Source organism: Ovis aries, chromosome 19, assembly GCF_016772045.2.
Source record: "Ovis aries strain OAR_USU_Benz2616 breed Rambouillet chromosome 19, ARS-UI_Ramb_v3.0, whole genome shotgun sequence".
Taxonomy (NCBI): Eukaryota; Metazoa; Chordata; class Mammalia; order Artiodactyla; family Bovidae; genus Ovis; species Ovis aries.
Window position 1 is genome coordinate 47,867,673 of NC_056072.1, and position 19,958 is coordinate 47,887,630.

General features: G+C 55.6%; 1 protein-coding gene across 26 annotated transcripts in view; it reads right to left on the reverse strand.

The window, feature by feature from the left end:
• PRKCD (protein kinase C delta) overlaps positions 1–15,326 on the reverse strand; it is a 66,666-nt gene extending 51,340 nt beyond the window's left edge. For 23 of the 26 annotated variants that reach the window (XM_012099916.5, XM_060402427.1, XM_060402426.1 and 20 more), the window contains exons 1-2: positions 9,036–9,262; positions 5,464–5,576 (exon numbers count right to left, since the gene is read on the reverse strand). The gene's annotated coding sequence lies outside the window, so the exon portion shown is untranslated. Of the gene's footprint in view, positions 1–5,463; positions 5,577–6,687; positions 6,814–8,059; positions 8,207–9,035; positions 9,263–15,122 lie in introns of those variants that run through there. The other 3 variants (XM_060402423.1, XM_042236078.2, XM_060402422.1) reach the window with 3 other exon arrangements.
• Positions 15,327–19,958: the final 4,632 nt, after the last annotated feature.

Sequence of the window (19,958 nt, forward strand, 5' to 3'; positions counted from 1 at the left end):
GAAGAAACTGACAAGGAGATAGTGGGTAATTCACCCAAAACCATGAACTCAATGGGGTGGTCCCCAGGGCAACAGAGAGGGGACTCTGTTTCCAGCCCCAGAACTGCATGTCTGGCTTTGAGGGAGACAAGGGCCAGTGCTAGATGGAGGGAATGGCTCCTCTGCCAGCCCCCAGAGACCACTCCCCAGCCCTCTCTCGGTGCACCTCTTCCTAGTGTCCCTATGGTTTTCCTGGTTGTTGACAGTACCCTTTGTGTTCAGAAGAAGGAGAGATGGCCATCTAAGGCTTTTGCCTCTATCTCTTCCCTGGTGGCTCAGATGGTAAAGAATCCTCCTGCAATGTGGGAGACCTGGGTTCCATCCCTGAGTTGGGAAGATCCCCCGCAGAAGGGCATGGCAACCCACGCCAGTATTCTTGCCTGGAGAATTCCACAGACAGAGGAGCCTGGTGGGCTGCAGTCCATGGGGTCCTAAAGAGTTGGACACAACTGAGCGACTAAGCACAGCAGAGCACCAGGAGGCGAGCAGGGCCCCGAGGATGCCACTTTAGTGATGGGGAGCAAGATGGAGGGAGGCAAGACTGTGGTGTGCCATCCCATGGTGGAATGGAAGTAGAGAGCAGGGGCTGGGTGTGGGCTGGGTTAGGCTGGGCAAGTCTGGTTCAGGTCATGTCTGCCCTGGGCGCCCTGTGACCTTGGTCCAGGCTCTCTGGCATGGTCTGTGAAGGGCGTGATCAGGGCCTGCCCGGGAGGTGGTGCTGAGTGTGAGAGCTGCGGCGGCATCCTCGTCAGCCCTGGCATCCTCATACCATGTCCTTGCCCCACCTGTCCCACCGCCCCTTTCCAGCTGTCCTATAGTCACTGGGGCCTCCAAACTTCCTTGGGTCAGTGGGGAAAGGGGTTCCCTAGAGCCGCATAGCCCCGTGATCCCCTGCTCTGCTGCTCTGAGAAGAGACCAGGCTGGGCAAAGGTAGCTGAGTCCACTAGCAGACCCCAGGCCAGCTACTGTCTCTCAGGACCTCAGTCTCCCTATCTCGACAATGGATACCTCTCGGCTTTCTCCAGCTCTGACACTGAACGACCCTGCAATTCTCCTCCTGTCTCCCCACACCGCCCCCCACCCCCACCCCAAACCCGACAACCTGCCCCTAGCGGACATTTCTTCCAGTCTCGGGCCTTGGCGACTGGCTACTCCAGTGCGCCTGTTTACCCAACACAGCCACAGACATGATCCAAAGCTTCCGGGGCTGTTGTGAAAACAGTGGCTCAGCCACCACAAGCCTGCCCTCATGGGCACCTTGGCAGGGACCTTCGAGGGACAGGCATCCCAGTCTTATAACCAGGGCCTCTTGGACTTGCCCACCGAAGGCCTGTTGAACTCTCTCCTCCCCTCAGTCCTGCCTTTAAGTGCTACATCTCGACTCTCAAGTCTCCGCTTTCAGCCCAGACCCTCCTAAACTGTAATATCCCCAACTCCACCATGCTCTGGAAGTGCTCAAATACATCCAAACACCTTCCCCATACAAGTGCCCTGATCTCCTAGCAGCAACAGCACTCAGGTCAGACATCTGGGGGTCATTTCCACCCTCCCCTTCCTCCCCCCATAGCAAGGCTATCACTTTTGCCTCCTATCTGTTCTGAAGTCCTCTCTTCTCTCCATCACCACCCGATCCTAGCACCATCACCTTCCCTAGGCCTGCACCAGCCTGCTCACTGCCCTCTAGCCTCTGCTCTAACTTCCAAGGTCCCTCTGCCCCAGTGACTAGAGGGATCTCCTAGGATAGTATAGCAGATCTTGTCACCCCTTGTTCAAGGCCCCGGTTTTTCCCAGACCTCTTTCCCTGACCTCCTGGCCATACCTCACCCTGTTCCTCAGCCCCAACCCCAGCAAACCACTTTTGGTCCCCTAAATATCCGCATTCCTTTCTGCTCAGGAGCCTCCAAACTCACTGTTTCGTCTTCCTGCTCCTCTCCCAAAACACACACTGATGAGTGTGTTTCTCATCATTCAGGTCTCTGATGCATACTCTTAGATCTGCCCATTTCACAGATGGGACAACTGAGCCTTCAAGCAGCCTAGTCCCTGGCTTCAGTACACAACCAGTAAACATCAAGCAAGACCCTTACTTACACTCCCAGCCCAGGCCCCTGCCCCTCTACACCCTACAGGCTTCTGGCCTCTGCTTACTATAATGTCATCATTACCACTCAACACCTGAGGCCCCCAGCCCCTTAGCCCTGGCTAGCAAAAGCTGAAGCTCAGCAACCCTGTCACGGGGCTGACCTGCATGTCCCTAGACAGGCAGGGTCCTGCCACCAGCTGCCACCTGGTGAGGATGTGTGCATGATTGTGTGTGAGGGGATCTCCAGCTCTCCCCACCCCCCCAGGCTCCATCAGCCCCATGTCCACCTCCCTCCCCAGCCCAAAGACCGACTTCAAGGGTCCCAAGTGAGGGCAGGCTGGCAGGAGGGCTCAGCAGCCACTCCCACACCAGCAGCCTCAGCTTTTCCAAGCCCCATGTCCCATAGGAGGCCAGAGCAGGGGAAGGGTCTGGGGGAGGCCTGTGGGGGCAGCAGGCAGCTGTGCCTGCCTTTCCCTTCCCTGCATCCATTTGTCAGGAGATCTGTTTTTCTCCTTTTGAAAGGGAGTGAGGGGGAGAAGAGCAGGAGAGGGCTGGGCCGTTGAGTGGGCACAGCTGCTCCACCCTGGAGTTCTTCTCCTTGGAGGACCCACAACAGATTGAAACAACAGAACGCACCCTGCAGCATTGCCACCCGAGGCAGAATCAAGACCTGGCTTCTCAGTCAGGCTCCACAGCCACTTGGCCCTGTGACACTGGGCCCGTGCCCAGGCCATCAGCCGATAATAATCCCATCATCAGTACCCCTTGCTGTTCTTCAAACAGTTACCACGAACCAGGAGCTGCGTGCTTTATATAACTACAGTTTCTACTTCTTCATGGAGAAGGAAATGACAACCCACTCCAGTATTCTTGCCTGGGAAATCCCATAGACAGAGGAGCCTGGCGGGCTACCATCCATGAGGTTCCAAAGAATCGGACACAACTTGGCAACTAAACCACTGCTACTCCTTAAACATGAACAGCGTGCCAGGCATAGTGCTGGCTACTTTGCATACATCATCTGTTGTTTCCAACACAACCCAGTAAAGGTGGATGCCATCATGGTCTGAGATGTCAGAGGGGGACACTGAGTCACTGGGAGTCAAAGCCACTTGCCTAGGTCCATTCATACAGCCGCTTAGAGCTGCCTAATCCCAGAGATGCAGCCCAGCATCTCTCACACACAAGGTGCCCTTCCTGTCAGAGCTTCTGCTCTGAGCCTCAGCTTACAGCTTGGAGGAACGGAGGAGCTGGGGTCATGAGGGCAGAGGGGGACTCCGTGGCCTCAGCACCCCGACTTCCCTCCTTGAGTCTCCATCCTGGGCTGGCCAGCCCTGGCCATGGAAAGCCCGATCGGTCGACCTAACCCACTGTCCAGACACTGTTCCCCTCGGGGGCCAGGCTGGGGTGGAGCAAGCCGCAGATGGAGAGCTGGTCAGTCCCACTTTAAAACCACTTCCTGGGCAGCCCAGAGGAAGTGGGCCTCCGGAAACACCTCAGACGGTTTCTCCTTGGGCCCGGGCCTTGGAAAGTGCACAGGCTGCCCCGGGAGAAGTCCCCAGCCTGCCTGCCAGTCCCCGGGGCCCAGCAACTCCGCGTGTACCAGGCGTGGACACTGCAGGGGACAGACAAGCTGATAGAATCGCCCACCCGCCTGTGAGCACCTTGGGTCCATGACCACAGACAGCCCACTTCCTCTGTGGCAGCAGCCACAAACGGCACAGCTGACATGGCTCCTCCCCCACACTCCACCCCCCCCCCCCCCCCCCCCCCGCAACTTCGAGCCGGTCAGCCTGGGGCGGTAAATGTCTGGGCAAAGCTCACCTCCCAGGGTGGCGCTGTCCCCTGGAGTGCCTGTGGTCACGTTTACACCTCAAACCTCACCCTCAGTGCCAGATGCAGGCTGAGCTGTGACCCTGACCAAGGACCGCCGCCCACCCCCCTTCCTGACCCAGAATGGGCAGAGTGTGGTATGTGTGGGCAGGCGTCTGAGGGCACGGATGACTGGGTGAGCGGGTGAGCGTCTGTGTGCGTGTTTGAGCGTGCCTGCGAGTGACTACATGTGAACACCTGTGAACGTGTGTGCGCATGTGCAGTGCGTGTGCAGGCACTCGCAGGTTCGCGGGTATGGGGGCAGAGTGCGGCTCAGCTTCTGTATCCCTGTGTGTATTTATATGCCTATGCCGGTGAGGTAGGAGACCTCTGAGAGCAGAAAGTAGGCTGGCTTCAAGGTTAATTAATTGGACTTCTTAGGGAATGAGGCTCAGTGGTGGGCAGGAAAGGCCCTGTGACCTCACATAGCAAAGTTCTGCAGCCAACCAAGGACACATCACCCTCTTCCCACCAAGTTTGAGGAAAGGCTGAATAAACAGAAGACCCAGCATAGGCCCTGTCCTTGTTCAGCCCCCACTGCCACTCCAGGAGCCAGGGCCCTGATGTCCTGCCCTTCCTCCAAGGGGGACCCCAGCCCCCACCGTCTCTTCACCCTCAAGATCTGTAGGTTCCTGAGAGCCAGGAGGGGTGGGACTGAGGGGTTGATCTGGGAGGACTCTTGAGGGAAAGAACATCTTTGCTACCCTCAACAGCCCCCAGCGCCCCCCAGGATCCTGTTCACTAGACTCTGGACACCCAAAGGGTAACTTTCACTTCTGTACTGTAATGCAGGTGGAAGGAGGCAAGTGTGACCCGAAGGAGGGAACTTTGAGCTTTATAAGGCACCTGATAGAGTGCAGCCTTCCCCAGCATTCCACAGAGACTTCCAGCGCACCCTGAATCTGGGGACTGCAGACGGGGATTTCAGGTCTCTCCTCTGTCCCCAGAAAGGCCAGGGAAACAGGGGGAACTGGGGATGTGGAAGAGTTTGGTTGTGCCAAGAGCTGGGAGACCTTGTGTTCAACCCCTAGAAGGCCCAGGGCAAACCTCAATTTCCCTGTGTGATGATGAGGACAGCCCGAGGCAGAGAAAGGGGCCATGGAAAAGCTGATACATCCGCTCTCACTCTGGCTCAAACACCACTTCCTCTCTGACCGACCAGCACAGTGTCACCACTCTTGGCACCCAATCACTGGTAGGCCCTAGGTCTCTGAGCTTCAAGGCCAAAGCCTTCCCTGGGCCAGAAGCCACTTCCAGGCAGGGACCCTTCAGGGCCAGAGTGAACTGCTACCCACCCTGGGTGCCCAGACCCCACACCCAGACTAAGGACTCTGTGTGCACGCCACTCCCCCACCCCCCACAACCCCATACCGACCCCAGGCCCAGGGCAGAAGGGGAGAAGCCCAAAGCGGAAGGCCATCCCTGCACACTGTCCATCTGTCCACCTACTTAAAAGGACCCAGTCTTACCTGAGGCTCCCAGATCCCCGTGGCCTCTAGTCCTGGCTGCCGCGGCCACCACTGCCACACAACCACCACCAGAAGTAGGCCTGTGCCCTCACCTGGGCCAGTTCCCAGCAGACCTGCAAGAGCAAGAGAAAACAGCTGAGCCGGTAGGCGCCACCAAACAGGCTCTCCCCATCTGTCACCCCCAGCACGGCTGACACAGGCCTGGGTCAGCCTCGTCTGGTTCTGAGACCTTGGCCTCTTTGGGCCTGGCTGTCTCTTCTGTGAAGTGGGGTACTGGGGCCATCTTTTCCAGGGCACCAGCTATGTGTCTACTCCATGCTAGGGGTCGGAAGACTATGTCTTAGCCCTTGGAGCATTTCAGGTTACAAACACAGCAAAAAAGCTGTCCCCAACCCTCTAGTCTTCAAGAGCCTGCCCTTTGGGCTTGGAGGCCTACGGTGCAATCAGGTACCACTGCTTTGTGGCCTGGGGCAATTCCTCTGAGCCTCAGTTTGTCTCATCTCTGAAGTGGGGAGATGTCTCAAGTGGTTGCGAGGTTCCAATGATGTGGTGTGCCGGCTGCTGTACTGAAACTGGAGTGCCAAACGAACAATGACATTTTTCATTCTTTGTTTTGTACCTTCTAGTTCAGGTGATTCTCTCATTACTGTTGTGCCCAATATACAGCTTTAAAAACAGAGGCCCAGAGAGATCCTAGAAGGAAGGAACAGCAAAGGCAGCAGGACACCCCAGGTCTCTTGGCTGAAAGGCCTAAGCACTTTCTCTGCAGGCCAGGCCAGGTCTCCACAAAACATTCTCCTTCCCAGATGTGAGCCCCTCCTCCCACTGAAGACCCCCATCACCACTCCCTCGGGGCGAGGCATCCTCGAGCTTTATCTCTTTGTCTGCACTTTAAGTTATTTCTAATTTTAAACTCCAATTAGCTGTGCCAGCTAAACGGTGTCAGTGCCCTGCGGTCACAACTCCAAATCACCTCCACCAGCACCATTTCTGCTGCTGAGACTCGTGGAGGGTATCATATGGGCTGGCCTCAACAGGGCTGGATGCAGGTAGGGTCTCTGTCAGCCATCTTCCCTCCAACCGGATGGGAGGGGGCAAGAGCTACATCACAGGCAGGAAGATGGGTTGGGGCTATCTGAGCTTTTAGCACCTTCAGCTCCCAGGAGAATGGGGACCATACAGTTCGGAGGGGCTTCCCCGGTGGCTCAGTTTTAAAGAATCGACCTGGTAATGTAGGAGACAGGTTCGATCCCTGGGTGGGGGAATATCTCCTGGCGAAAGAAATGGCAACCCACTCCAGTTTTCTTGCTTGGGAAATCCGATGGACAGAGGAGACTGGAGGACTACAGTCTATGGGGTCGCAAGAGTTGGACACGACTTAGTGACTAAACAACAACAATAATGATGATGACGACAACAACAACAACATATGAGGGGAGGTAAGTGTTCACCAAACAAGACTTAGCATCTGCTGAGCTTTCACTACGGACCAAGGCTAGAGGACCTCTGGTCCTCACAACTTTGTCCACTCTGCAGATAAGGAAACCTCCTTAGAGAGGCCTAGTTCCCGGCTCTTGTTCTTAAAAGGCACAGTGAGTATTTGAGCTTAAATCTTAAATCAAGCCCAAGGTCTTGCTGACAACACTGTGACCTAGGGTGTCTGTGAACTTGAGAGTGGAGGAAGATGAGAGATGGAGGGTTTTCCCCATCTTCCCAGGGGCCAGCGCTGGGCTTGAGTGTGTCACATGCACATCCACAACCTCATGACCTCCCACATGTACACACACACGTGCGCGCACACACACAAGGGCTCTTACCTTCCCTCCCAGCACTGCCACCCCAGGGCACAGGCAACACACACCTTGTTGCACCTATTTCTGCTACTGACACCCACGCCCAAGCACTCTCAGTTCCCCACAATCACAGTGACTCCCCAAGCACACATCCGCACAATTTCATACAGTCACAGTGTGAGTCTCCCACCAGTCATTCACTTAGCCTCACCCCCAGCTAATCTCCTGTCACACACCAGATCCCTCATACCACCCTACAGCCAAGTACAACTGTCCAAACACCTCCACATCTCACATACACACACACACACACACACACACACACAAGCACAGCTGCCCTCTATTGGCTTGTCCACCACACCCCAGCTCAGTCCACAGCAGGAACGAGGAAACCCAAGGGACCAGTCACCTCCCTCAGTGACCAGGTCAGTCTGGTCACAGCGGCTCAGTGCAGAGAAGAACATGTAAGTGCGTGCGCACACACACACACACACACACACACACGAGCCTGGGGGGCTGACACTAACACTGATGGCTATATGTATTCATGGTCAGTGGGTCACCATGACATACCCAGTGTGCAGCACAGGACCCTCCAGGCACATGGGCACACATCCCAACACACAGAGGGAAGTCTGGTGATAAAAAACATAGTCCATACATAGCTGCAAAGAGCACAAAGAGCTTCAGGACACCCAAACAAACATACTCACAGGAAAGTCACACATGTTTAAAAGGACACACAGGAGCAAGTCCCAGACCCGGGGACAAAGAACACACAAGGAGACACATGTACAACATACCTATGTGACAGGTTACAGGCACCTGAGCACAAGAAGACAAGGTCCAGGCGCATAGTGTAGGGGCCAGAAGAGAAAGGAATGTCCCTCTACTCACTCCAAATCTTTCTCACTGGGTTCAAGTTGGGGGCTCAGTGGGCTCTCCCCTCCCTGACAAGAACAAACAGGGAAGTTGGGGAAGCGGGGCAATTCTCTCGCCTGACTCTACAGCTCTCCTCTCCTCCACCCCTTCCCCTCTCCTGGCTGGGCCGTTACAGGGGAAGCATCTGGATTGGGAAGGGACCACCAGAGGAGGGGGCGCAGGGAACGACAAGGGGGGGGATGGTGGAGACTGGAGCCACGCCCAGCCCGGAGACAGATGGGGAGAAAGACACCGAGACTGAAAGAAGAGAGCAAGCGAAGAGAAGGCGCCGCGGCGGCTGGGCTGGGCAGGGTCCCAGGGGCGGGAGGCTAGGCCCAGTGGATAGCCTGGTCTCAGCCCCGTGGTAAAAAAAAAGAGAGGCGGCCGACAGGCAGGGGGCGGCGAGCGTGAGCCCGGGGCGCAGCTCCCAGAGGGCAGAATCTAGGGGGTGGCGGGAGGCAGGGTCGGATGGGGTGATGGGGAGCCAGGAGGGCAAAGGGCAGACAGATGGGGACCAGGGAGAGGAGGGAGGGGAACACTGAGGGAGTGGGGACGCATGGACTGACAGAGAGCTCGAGAAATTTGGAACGGACGAGCGGACCCTCAGAGGCGCTGGAGACACGGGTAGAGAGGGGCCGAGAGCAGACGGATGAGAGCCCTTCCGCCCCCACCGCTGGACAAAGGGCCAGACTGACGGACAGGGTTACGGAGGCACCGGCGGGTCTCGGAGCGCGGCGGGACTTTCGCCGGCCGCAGCTCAGTTTCTTAGTTTCGGAAACGGGAACCGGAGCGGGGAGGGGAAGGGAGGGGCGGCGCGCCCTCAGGGCAGCCCGATCCTACGGCCCGGCTTGCACTCACCTCCGGGCGCAAGGCCAGGCGCCAGGGGTCGCGGTGGCTGGGGTCCGGCTAGCGGCGCGGCTCCCGGGAGCGCTCACGGAGAGGGGTCGGTGCGCGCCAGACCGGGACGGGCCCGGCGGCCGGTGAGTTAGCACCCCGGCCTCGGCGCGGCGGGCGAACGCCGGGGGTCGCTCAAGAGATCCCAGGTCCGCCGCCTCCCGCTCCCGCGCAGCGGCACACGGAAGTGCAAGGGGGCGGGGCGGCGCGACCTCACCCAGGTGCCGGCCCCAGTCTCGGCCCGCCCCCGCCCTGGGCCCGCCCCCTCCGAGGCCCCGCCTCCGTCGGCCACCCGCGAGGGTCCAGCAGCTCGGCTTCCCCAGGCCCGCCCCTCTGGGCCTCTCCGCCGGCCCGAGCACCCCTCGCCCCACCTAGGGCACGAACAGGCCCTCAGAAGGGGCCTCATTTTACTGAGGGCGCGGAGGCCCCGGGGGCGCTTTCCCCACCCTACGCCCCGCACACGGAGCCGGGGAGGCGACGGCGGGGGTTCCCCAGTTCCCAGCGCTGGCGCCTGGGACTCCCTGCCCGCCAGCTGGCCCTCCTCGCCGGGCCTTCGCTCTTTCTCTTCCTGTTGGCTGGAGTGGGGACGCGGCCGGGCTCGGTGCCCGCCGCCAGGCCGGCTAGTCCCGGCTCTGTGCCCGGAGACGAATGGGAAGACTCCAGGGCGGGAGGCTCTAGTCGGTCCACCGGTGCTGGTCAAGCGATTCTGAAGGCAGCTCCTACCCTGATCCATGAGTATTCCTCCCCCCTGCCCCTGCTTTTCAGAGTTCCCCGTCGCCTCTGGGAGGCTCCTGAGCTTCCTTTCTAGACTTAGAACTTGATTATCTGGCATAACTCATTCATTCATTCACTAAGTATCCTCTGGGCCTCAGTTTTGGAGAGAAAGACCCAGGGAATCCATTCCTTTGCCCCCAAATATCAGAAATCCATTCCATAACGATTCCATACTCCAAAGAAATGTCAGTTTCCAGAGGAAAAGAAGAGGATTCCAGTTCTAGACCTATCCTCCTGGGGGATCACCTAGAGGTCATGCAGACAGTCTGGACAGCTCTTTCCAGCTGAGACCTAAGGGATGAAAATGGGAGACAATCCCTGAGGAGGCCTGAACTGATCAAGAGGCCCATGGCCAACACAGGCCATGGCCAGGACATTAGTCTTCTCAAGGAGCGAGTGCTGGTAGCTGTTAAAATGGAATGGGCTTGTGGAGGAAATGGATGGCACATAGTGGCTGAGGAGAAGAGAAGGGCTGGATAGGGCCAGAAGAGCTGCCATGTTGCTCAGGTGGGAGGACCCTAGGTTGGGGAAGATGCGTGGGAAGAAGGGTCCAGACCTTCTGGGTTACAGGGCTGTGGGGATGGTAGGGGGAGGGGTTGTCTGATGACACCTCCAGGGATGCAGAGCCCTGGCCAAGATGTGAATCTGAAACTGTGTGTGTGTGTGGCAGGGGTGTGTCTGAGCTGGAAAGAAGAATACTATTGATACAATGGTTTTTCCCACACATGGAGGGTGGGGATGCTTGCTACCCTACATTCCAGAAAGAAGACCTAGTTTGAAAACTGCTTAATGTCTAAGTTCCCAGCTCTGATGCCTGTCCCTGACCCCACTGGGGTTGGCTCTGTCCACCAAGATGGACCCTTCAAGTCACACTGGACCATCATTTAGGAAAGAAATCTTATGCCTTACTGCTTACAACCAATTTTTTGTACACACTGTTCCCTGGGCCTGAATGTCATTTCCCACCCACCCCCAAATCTCTACCTGTCTTGGTTGTGTCCATTCAAATGCCATTCCTCCTTGATGTCCAGCTGTGAATCCATGGGACTTCCTTGAGCTAAAGGACTCTATTCATTAGTGTGTTTTGTGTCCTAGTCCCCACCCCCACCCCATGGCTTAGTTGGGCTTGAGCTGAAGAAAGGGTGAGCAAGATGAGCTTCAGGTGACTTTTGCTCACCTGGAATCAAGTTTCCTCTCTGGCTCCTCCCTCCAGGTCCACAGTGGCCAGCTGAGCCTCTCCCTCACTGTCAACAACAGGCCCAGCTGGTGCCAGGGACCACTGGAAGGAGGGCAATGAGGGCTGCCACTTGGAGATTTCTAGGTCCAGCCACCAGACCTTTGCTCCGACACCCTGAGGTTCACCTTGGAAAATGGAAAAGAAGAATAATGGCCATCACTGATGGAGCTGCCCCAGGGACAGGTCCTGTGCTGGGTACTGGATCTGGGAAACCTGATCAGACTTTAAGACCCTTCACAGTGAAGGCCACTATTAGTGCCACTTTTGGTGATGAGTAAACTGAGTCTCAAACCCACTTGCCCAAGGAGACACAGCTAGTAAATGGCAGAAGTGAGATTCAAACCAAGGTCTGCCAGGCTCCAAAGTCCATGTTTTACATCAGGGGTTCTTAGTCTCAGTGCTGCTAAACTTTGGGTCACATCATTCTTTGCTATGGGGGCTGTTCTCTGCACTGGAGGATGTTTAGCAGCATCCCTGGCCTCTACCCACTAAAAATGTCTCCAAAAAAGGGAACCCTCCTATACTGTTGGTGGAAATGTAAATTGGTGCAGCCACTATGGAAAACAGTATGGAGTCTCCTCAAAAAAAAAAAAACAAAAAAACAAAAAAAACCAAAACCTAAACTAAAAGTGAAATAAAGTTGCTATATGACCAAGCAATCCCACTCCTGGGCACATACCCAGATAAAACTATAATGTGAAAAGACACACGCACCCCTATGTTCAGAGCAGTACTATTCAAAATAGCCAAGGCATGGAAACAACCTAACTGTCCGCCCACAGATGAGTGGACAAAGATGTGGTACTTATGGAATATCGTTGCTGCTTAGTTGCTAAGTCATGTCCAACTCTTTTGCGACTCCAAGGACTGTAGCCAGCCCAGCTCTTCTGTCCATGGAATTTCCCAGGCAAGAATACTGGAGTGGGTTACCATTTCCTTCTCCAGGGAAAATTCCCGACCGAGGGATCAAACCCGCATGTCTTGCACTGGCAGGCAGGTTCTTTACCACTGAGCCACCAGGGAAACCCACAGATGGAGTACTACTCAGTCACAAAACAGAATGAAATAATACCACTGCAGCAACATGGAGACGGACCTAGAGATTATCGTACTAAGTGAAGAAAGTCAGAAAGAGAAAAACAAACACCATATGATACCACTTACACAAGGAAATCTAAAATACGGCAAAAATAAACCTATCCACAAAAGAGAAACAGAGTCACAGACATAGAGAACGGATTTGTGGTTGCTGAGGGGGAAGGGAGATAAGGGAAGGATGGACTGGGAGTTTGGGATTAGCGGGTGCAAAGTATTATATACAGGATGGATAAACAACAAAGTATATAGCACAGGGAACTATGTTCGATGTCCTGTGATAAACCATGATGGAAAAGAATATGAAAAAGAGTATATACATAATGTGTGTGTATATGTATATATATATACTGCTGCTGCTACTGCTAAGTCACTTCAGTCGTGTCCGACTCTGTGTGACCCCATAGACGGCAGCCCACCAGGCTCCCCCGTCCCTGGGATTCTCCAGGCAAGAACACTGGAGTGGGGTGCCGTTTCCTTCTCCAATGCATGAAAGTGAAAAGTGAGGGAAGTCGCACAGTCATGTCCAACTCTTCGTGATCCCATAGACCACAGCAGACCAGGCTCCTCCGTCCATGGGATTTTCCAGGCAAGAGTACTGGAGTGGGGTGCCATTGCCTTCTCCATATATATATATATATATATAGTATAAACTAAATCACTTTGCTGTATAGCAGAAATTAGCACAACATTGTAAATCAACTATCCTTCAATAAAATAACAGTAAAAAATATGTCTCCAGACACAGTCAAATGACCCCTAGGGGGCAAAACCACCCTTTGTTGAGAACTACTTTAGAGCAGGGTTAGTGTTGTAGGAACAAGGATTTATAAAGTAGACATCAGGAAGCACTTTCCTTGCCCTCAGGATTATGCAGACTCGGGAACTCAGGGGCTGCAAGCATACACTGGCCTCAGCCAACCTTTCTCCCCTGGAGACTCCAAGGGAAGGCAAGACGTCCTCAGAGAAGGTAGAGGGGCTGAGGCTGTGAAGGTCACACTGTGGTCAAGGCAGAGACGGGATGCAGGTGGGCTCCCGTCTAGAGACAGGCGCTGGGATCTAGGACACAGGGAATCCAGGCCAAGCTGGGCTGGAGTGGCTCTGCACGTTGGAGTTGCCCTCTGGTGCCACACTGGATGTGCAAGGGCAAGGTCCAGATGAGCTTGCTTCTATGCCCCCACAACCTGAACGGTACTGACCTTAGTAGGGCCTGCTGAGGCTTGGGAGCAAGCCTGGGGTGTGTCACATGCTAAGTGTATGACTCTGAGCGGGTGACCACACCTCTCTGATCCTGAGTTCTCACCTGTGAAATGGGCTGATGACAAACCACCACTTTGGGGGCTAAGTGCTGTGTGAGATGATGTGCGTGGAGCCTCTGCCAGGGTGGACACGTGGTGAGGCTCAGCTCACCTTGGCCACGGCACAGGGAAGGTCACTTTGCCGAGGCACAGGCTGTCAGCCTTGGAAGAGTCCTCGATAGTCTGTCATGACATGGGGCATAAATCCCCAAGCACAGCTGGGTCCACAGCAGCCACCCAGAAGTGGTGCTTTCCCTTCTTCCCTCTCTAGGTTTGCAGCCAAGGAAACGGGCCCATCAGCGGCAGCACTGAGCAGCCAGCCACCAGACTCCCACCCCCAGCAACCACCCTGCCCCCCTGAAGGCTCCCGGAGGGTTAGTCCAGAGGAGGGGCAGCCTGACCCCTGCAACTACTACTCCACAGAGGCCACGAACCCTGGAGGCCCTCAGACCCCTCCACAGGAAGTCCAGGACTCAGCCAATCAACCTGGAAAGGACCTGGACATCCCTCAGTCTCTGGGGGCAGACTGTCCACCTGAGCCGGCAGGAAGTGGTCCCTCACTTGAGCCCTGCCAAGAGTTGGTCCTTGATCTAGCCTCTCTGCGTCTGATCACTCTCTGTTTCTGCTTCTCTATATCACCATCCCTCTCCCTGAGGCTTTGGCTGCCAGCAGCATCCCCATCACACCCAGAGCACTAGGCTGGCCAACGGAGAATGGGGCTCATGTTTCAGGGTTAAGAAGGCCAGGCTAGCAGAGATGGTGCTCCTGGGCAACTCTCAGGGATGGCAGAACCTGGATGGATACCTGGGTCTAGTGCAAGTGAGAAGGGCACTTGGAACATAGTCCAACATGTAGCAGTGCCTCAGGTCACTGAAATGATCGTGGGCCCAGATTTGTGCCTCAGACACTGGGTAGTAAGGGCAGAGGCCTTGAGGGTAGTACCAAATGGCAGGAAGTGCCAGATTAGGGGCCTGGAGAGGCCAAGTTTACACCCTATGTCTTAACTGTGCCTCAGTTTTCTCAACTGTGGAATGGGCAAGATAACAGTAATACTGGCCTGGTGGGTGGCTGAGAAGATGGATAAGATCAAGCTTGTGGGGTACTCTGGGAGCAGAGCTCAATCCATACTGGTGTTAACTGGGAAAGAGTTAGTGAGGCCAGCTAATGGTTTACAAGTTCTGTCCTCAATACATTTCTGTTTGAGTGGAACTTCAGAAAAACGTGGAGTAGACAAGGGGAAGGTGCTTTCTGGGAGTTTAGGGCACAGGGCTTTCCTGGGGTTCTTACAGGGTAAGCAGCCCCTGGACTACCCCGGTCCTGCTCTGACCACCGCACAGCCCCTGCTCTTCTGGGTCTGCTCTTCCGCCTCCTCTACCCCTCTGCCCACCAAAGGGGCGTGAGTGGGTGTTGATGTTGTCAGGGGCAGTCACAGAGTAACAGATACTCCCTGGCAAGGAGACCCAGAGGAACTCCCAGCTTTCCAGCACCACCCCTACCTCTCCCATCACCCGCACACAGCAGTACCCCTGGCCGCTAAGATCCGCCAGGTCTCACTCTAGGCTCTGACACTTGAGGGGGTGGTAGGGGGCTCCATCAGCCGCAGGGCGTGAAGGGCCGCGGGCTCCATCAGCTCCCTGGCTTGCTCACCTGCCTCAGTCTCCCTCCGCAGCGGGCAGCTCACCAAGCCCGGTTTGGCGAGTGGGAAACAGGGACCACGGGTAGGAGCGGCCCTGAGCTGACAGGGTGCTAGCGCCCGCCAGGCACACCCCGACCCCACCCTGACAGTGCCGCCCCCAGCAGCGACCGCCGCGCACACGCCCCCGCAGGCGCGTCTACCGCGCACCGGGCCCCGCCCCGCCTGGCCCCCGGGAGGCCTTTCTCAGCCGCAGGCAGAGGCGGCCGCCCCGTCACGTGACTCAGGCCCGGCTATAAAAGACCCGGCTCTATTCCCGGGTCGGGCCGCCGCCTGGAGGCTGGGGTGGCGCCGCCTTCTGGACCGAGGCGGCGCCCTCTCGCCCTTAGCTCGGTCCCGGAGAGTCAGAGGCTCGGGCACGCCCATTTCATGGATGGCGTAACTGAGAGCCTGGGCGAGGAGAGTGTTGTCCAAGGCACCTCAACCAGCGCCCTGGCTGGGAAGACAGGGGGCTGGGTGGGGGATGCCAGACGGGGACGGAGAGTCACGGAAACCTAGAAAATAAATGAATGACACACATTGGCTGTTCTGATGAAAAATAGAGCAAGTTAAGGAAAACAAAGACACGTTTACAGAGATAAGTAGAAAATTGTCGTTATTGCACGGATAATTTCATCTCCTCAGACAGACCTAGAACTCCAGACTGTCACTGCGTCTTAAAAATTGTCTTACTGGAAAGCGCAATCAGGACAGGCTTCCTGGAGAAGGTGGCTCTGTGGTGGTGGCAGAGCAGTCTGGGGCTCAAGACCCCTTGTTCTTTTTACCTTGGTACCAGGATGAGGGATCCCAGGCTCCTGACCAAGCTTCACCCAGGGATTGCCAACAACGCTTGGCAAGGCTGTAAGCAGGGGCAATGAGCAGTGCCTGGAGAGAAGTGGTTAGGCCAGTTGGACCAGAAGAGCCTGAGCAAGGTGCCTGCACAGCCAGCACCTTCCATTCTGACTCCTCCAGGAATCTGAGAGTCACTGGGGCGCCAGGACAGCCCTGCCAACTCACCCACCATCCCCTGCCCCCCCACCCCCACCCCTGCTCCTCCTCAAGGCCACTGCTCAGGTTGTGCTTTGCTCTTAAAATGCCATTCCATTAGGCTCTTAACCATCTAACAAGACCCCATGTAAGAGGTCCTCCTCTAGGTTCCTGTCTCTAACTGAGGAGGGCCTCTGCTTCCTATGAGCTCTGCCCTCACCCCCATCCCACTACTGGTGCGGTCCAGGGTCTTTCCTGGGGCACTGGCCACATGTACAGAGCTCCACAGTAGGAAGAACTCACATGCCACTTCCACACTAACTGGCTGTATGACCTTGAGCAAGTGTCAGCCATCTCTGAGCCTCAGTTTCCTCATTTGTAAAATCTGGAGCCCTTAAGGCTGCTCTGAGGATGGATTGAAGTGTTGGTTGCAGAGGGTCCAGACCTGTGCCCAGCCCTGGAAACAGGCAACTGGGCTGTTCACGTCTGTCTCCCCAGGCTCTGAGCTCCCTAGGTAGACATATGCCTCCTTGTCAATGTCCAGCAGCCTGCAGTGGAAAGAGACATGTTGGCAAGGAGGAGCTTCCCCAGGAAGCTGAGTCTCACCCTTAGGCTACTTGTCTACCCTATCACTTTCACATGCCTTGGCCTTGCCTCTGCCTGTAGGCTTCTGCAGGCACAGGCTGAGGCCATCTTGGCCACAGCGGCTAGGCAGGTGGCCAGGCTATCGGGCAGGCCTTGGACAGCAGGATGGTGAGCCGTTGGGGCTAGAAACACAGCCGGTTCCCAGGCCAGCCCCTCAGGGTCTGTGGGCACCAGGTGGTCATCCCAGGGCAATAGAAGGAGGAGTTCCAGAAGAAGGCTGAAATTTCCGGATGGGGGTGACATTTGGGTCAAAGGCTGGGATATATAATTTAAACCCTCAGGTTCAGGCCATGTGGGACCCTTTACACCCTCACTCTAGATAGGAAGAGGGGGGCATGAAGACTCAGGCTAGCTGTATCCAGGTGCACCAAGTTGCCCCAGGTAGGCACTGGAACGGGGGCCTTGGATCACAGGGAAATCTGAGGACCCTGCTTGGGAGCCTTGCAAAGAAGATGAACTAGACTTTCAACTTCAGGAGGAAGATCTGGTGGCTTCAGACTCAGGGGCACCTGGTAGTTAAACCTGGGCCACAGGCTTCTGGGTTCCCCTCCCAGCTCAGCCTTCTCTGCTTGTGTGACGGCTGGGCAGGTGGCTCAGCTTCTCTGAAACATGATGAAGGATGTTAAGCACCAGCTCTCAGTGGCCATGAGGGTTACCTGACCCAGTGAGGGTAAGGAGGAGGCCACAGGCTTCCCTGTCCCATCTCTCCCTACTCCTCAGGTCTGCAGGAGGACCTGCTGAGAGCATGGACAGGTTCCCACAGTCCTACAGTTCTGCCCTGTTACTTTCTTTTCTTTATCCCTTGGCCAGGAGCCTCACTCAGGCACCATGGTGAGTCAGTCCCCTGATTGCTGTCTAATTGCCTCCACCTAGATAGACTAAGCATTTTGAGCCCATCCCACAGATGAGAAAACTGAGGCTCTGGTGCATCCCTGGCCAAGGCCACACAAGGCCAGGGTTGTTGGAAGAGACTGAGGCAGCAGTCCAAGGCCTTGCCTGTCCACATGTCCTATAAAAAAGGTTCCTGCCCCTTCCCTAGACAAAGGCTGGGTGCTGTGGTGGGAGACAGCTCTGCTGCCCTCCAGTTGGTTCTGAGAGGGGCAGATTCAGGATAATTTCTCAGGAAACTGGAACAGGGGCAGCTGTTTTGTCTGGCCTGGCTGAGCCCAGATGGCAATGAGGACTTTGGCCAGTATCCCCACCAGAGGAAGGGATGGAGTCCAGCATGATTTGGGGGGCTGGGCACCTGTTTTACTCTACCTGGCCCAGATGCCAGATGTGAGAGGCCACTTTCTTGGGTGACTGCCCTTCAGGGTTCCCTCTTCCCTTTCATGTGCCTGTGGGGTTCCAGTCCACAGTGCAGCCCAGGCCCCCGAGCCTGAACCTCCCGAAAAGGACCTATCCTTATAGGTGGTTTTAGAAGGCAGTGGCTGAGCTCAGGAGGCCCAAGTCTGAGACCAGGAGTCTCCTGCCACTGGGGGCTGGTTTCTTGCAGTGTGATCTTGGGCAAGTCATCTCCGCTCTCCGGTTTCATCTTCCTTATCTCTCACTGGGGTTGTTAATACCCCTCAGAGGCTCAGGGAATGTAGACAGAGGAGGTCTAGCACTGGGCTTAGGTTAGAGTGAGCTCTCAATAGATTACTACTATTTTTGTTATATGATTTAATATTATCAGGATGTGTTTAGGGATGGGAGGGGAAGCTTACATGGCCTGAAGTCCTCCGCATAAAACCTAAGGCTCTGGGACTTCCCTGGTGGTCCAGTGGCTAAGAGTCTGTACCTCTAATGCAGGGGGCCCAGGTTCAATCCCTGGTCCGGGAACTAGATCCCATGTGCCACAACTAAAAGTTCCCACATGCCACGGCTAAGACCCAGTGCAGCCAAATAAATAAACAAATTAAAATGAAAGTGTTAGTCGCTGAGTTGTGTCCGACTCTCTGTGACTCCATGGACTGTAGCCTGCCGGGCTTCTCTGTCCACAGAATTCTCCAGGCAAGTATGGTGGACTGGGTTGCCATTTCCTACTCCAGGGGATCTTCTCAACCCAGGGATCAAACCTGAGTCTCCCACACTGTGGGCAGATTCTTTACCATCTTAAACAAGTAAATATATATATATATATATGTATGTGTGTGTGTGTGTGTGTGTGTGTGTGTGTGTGTGTAAAACCTAAGACTCTTAGAAGCTTAATACAACCATCTCATCTAACTCCCCATTAACTTCCCATCATATAGATGGGAGACTAAGGTCCCAAGAGGCCAAGTAACTTGCCTAGGTAACCAGCACAGACTCCAACAGAGCCTGGAATAGAACCTAATTCATTCATTCCCTCCAGCAATCGTTTAGCAAGCACCTAGTGTGTGCCTGAGCCAGTACTAGAGCTGAGGAAGCAAGGATGGCTCCACTGCAGGGTGCCCCTGGCTTGGACCAGAAAGGACAAGGAGGAATTCCTTCTCAGACAGTGGTGAGGAGGCAGAAGAGGCACTCACAGCTGGAGCAAAGACAATGTCCAAGACCAATCCTAGGAACATTGAGGTGAGCCTGGAAGGCTGGAACATGGGATGCACAGGGGACCCTAGGGGTCAGTGGGGGATTCGTATTCTCAGGGGTCTTGGATGCCATGCAAGGGCTGGACCTGCATTTGGGCCCTGTGCTGAAGATAATGGGAAATGAAGATTTGGGAAAGGCACTTTCCGGACAGAAACTGGAGATAAGAAGATTGGGAAGACTGGCATTCTAGGTAGAGAAAAGGGCAGGGATCTGGAGGCAGGCCCAGCTGCAGTAAGCACCTTTAAATGAATGAATAGGTGCAGCACGGCCTTTATCACTCATGCTGCCCTGTGGGTCCAAAACGATGAGGATCAGAGTACCCTGCCCCGTCTTGCTGATGGCACCTGTAGGGCAGGGTTGGAGACACAGAGCTGATGCAGAGCCCTCCACCCACCCCACACGCCCCACCCCCACGGCTGCCAGGCTGATGACAGCCTACTCCCTGAGCACAAGGTTTGCCCACATGAAAGGGTACACAGGAGTGGGTCCAGGGAGACTTCTCTGATCTTTGCCCTTCTGACCTTTGTTCTGTGAGCTTGGAGGTACAGCCCTGAGTGATGAGTTTCTGGGACTCTGAGCAACAGACTCAGGGTGAGAGTGTGGGTGTATGTATGGGGTTCCTGCACCAC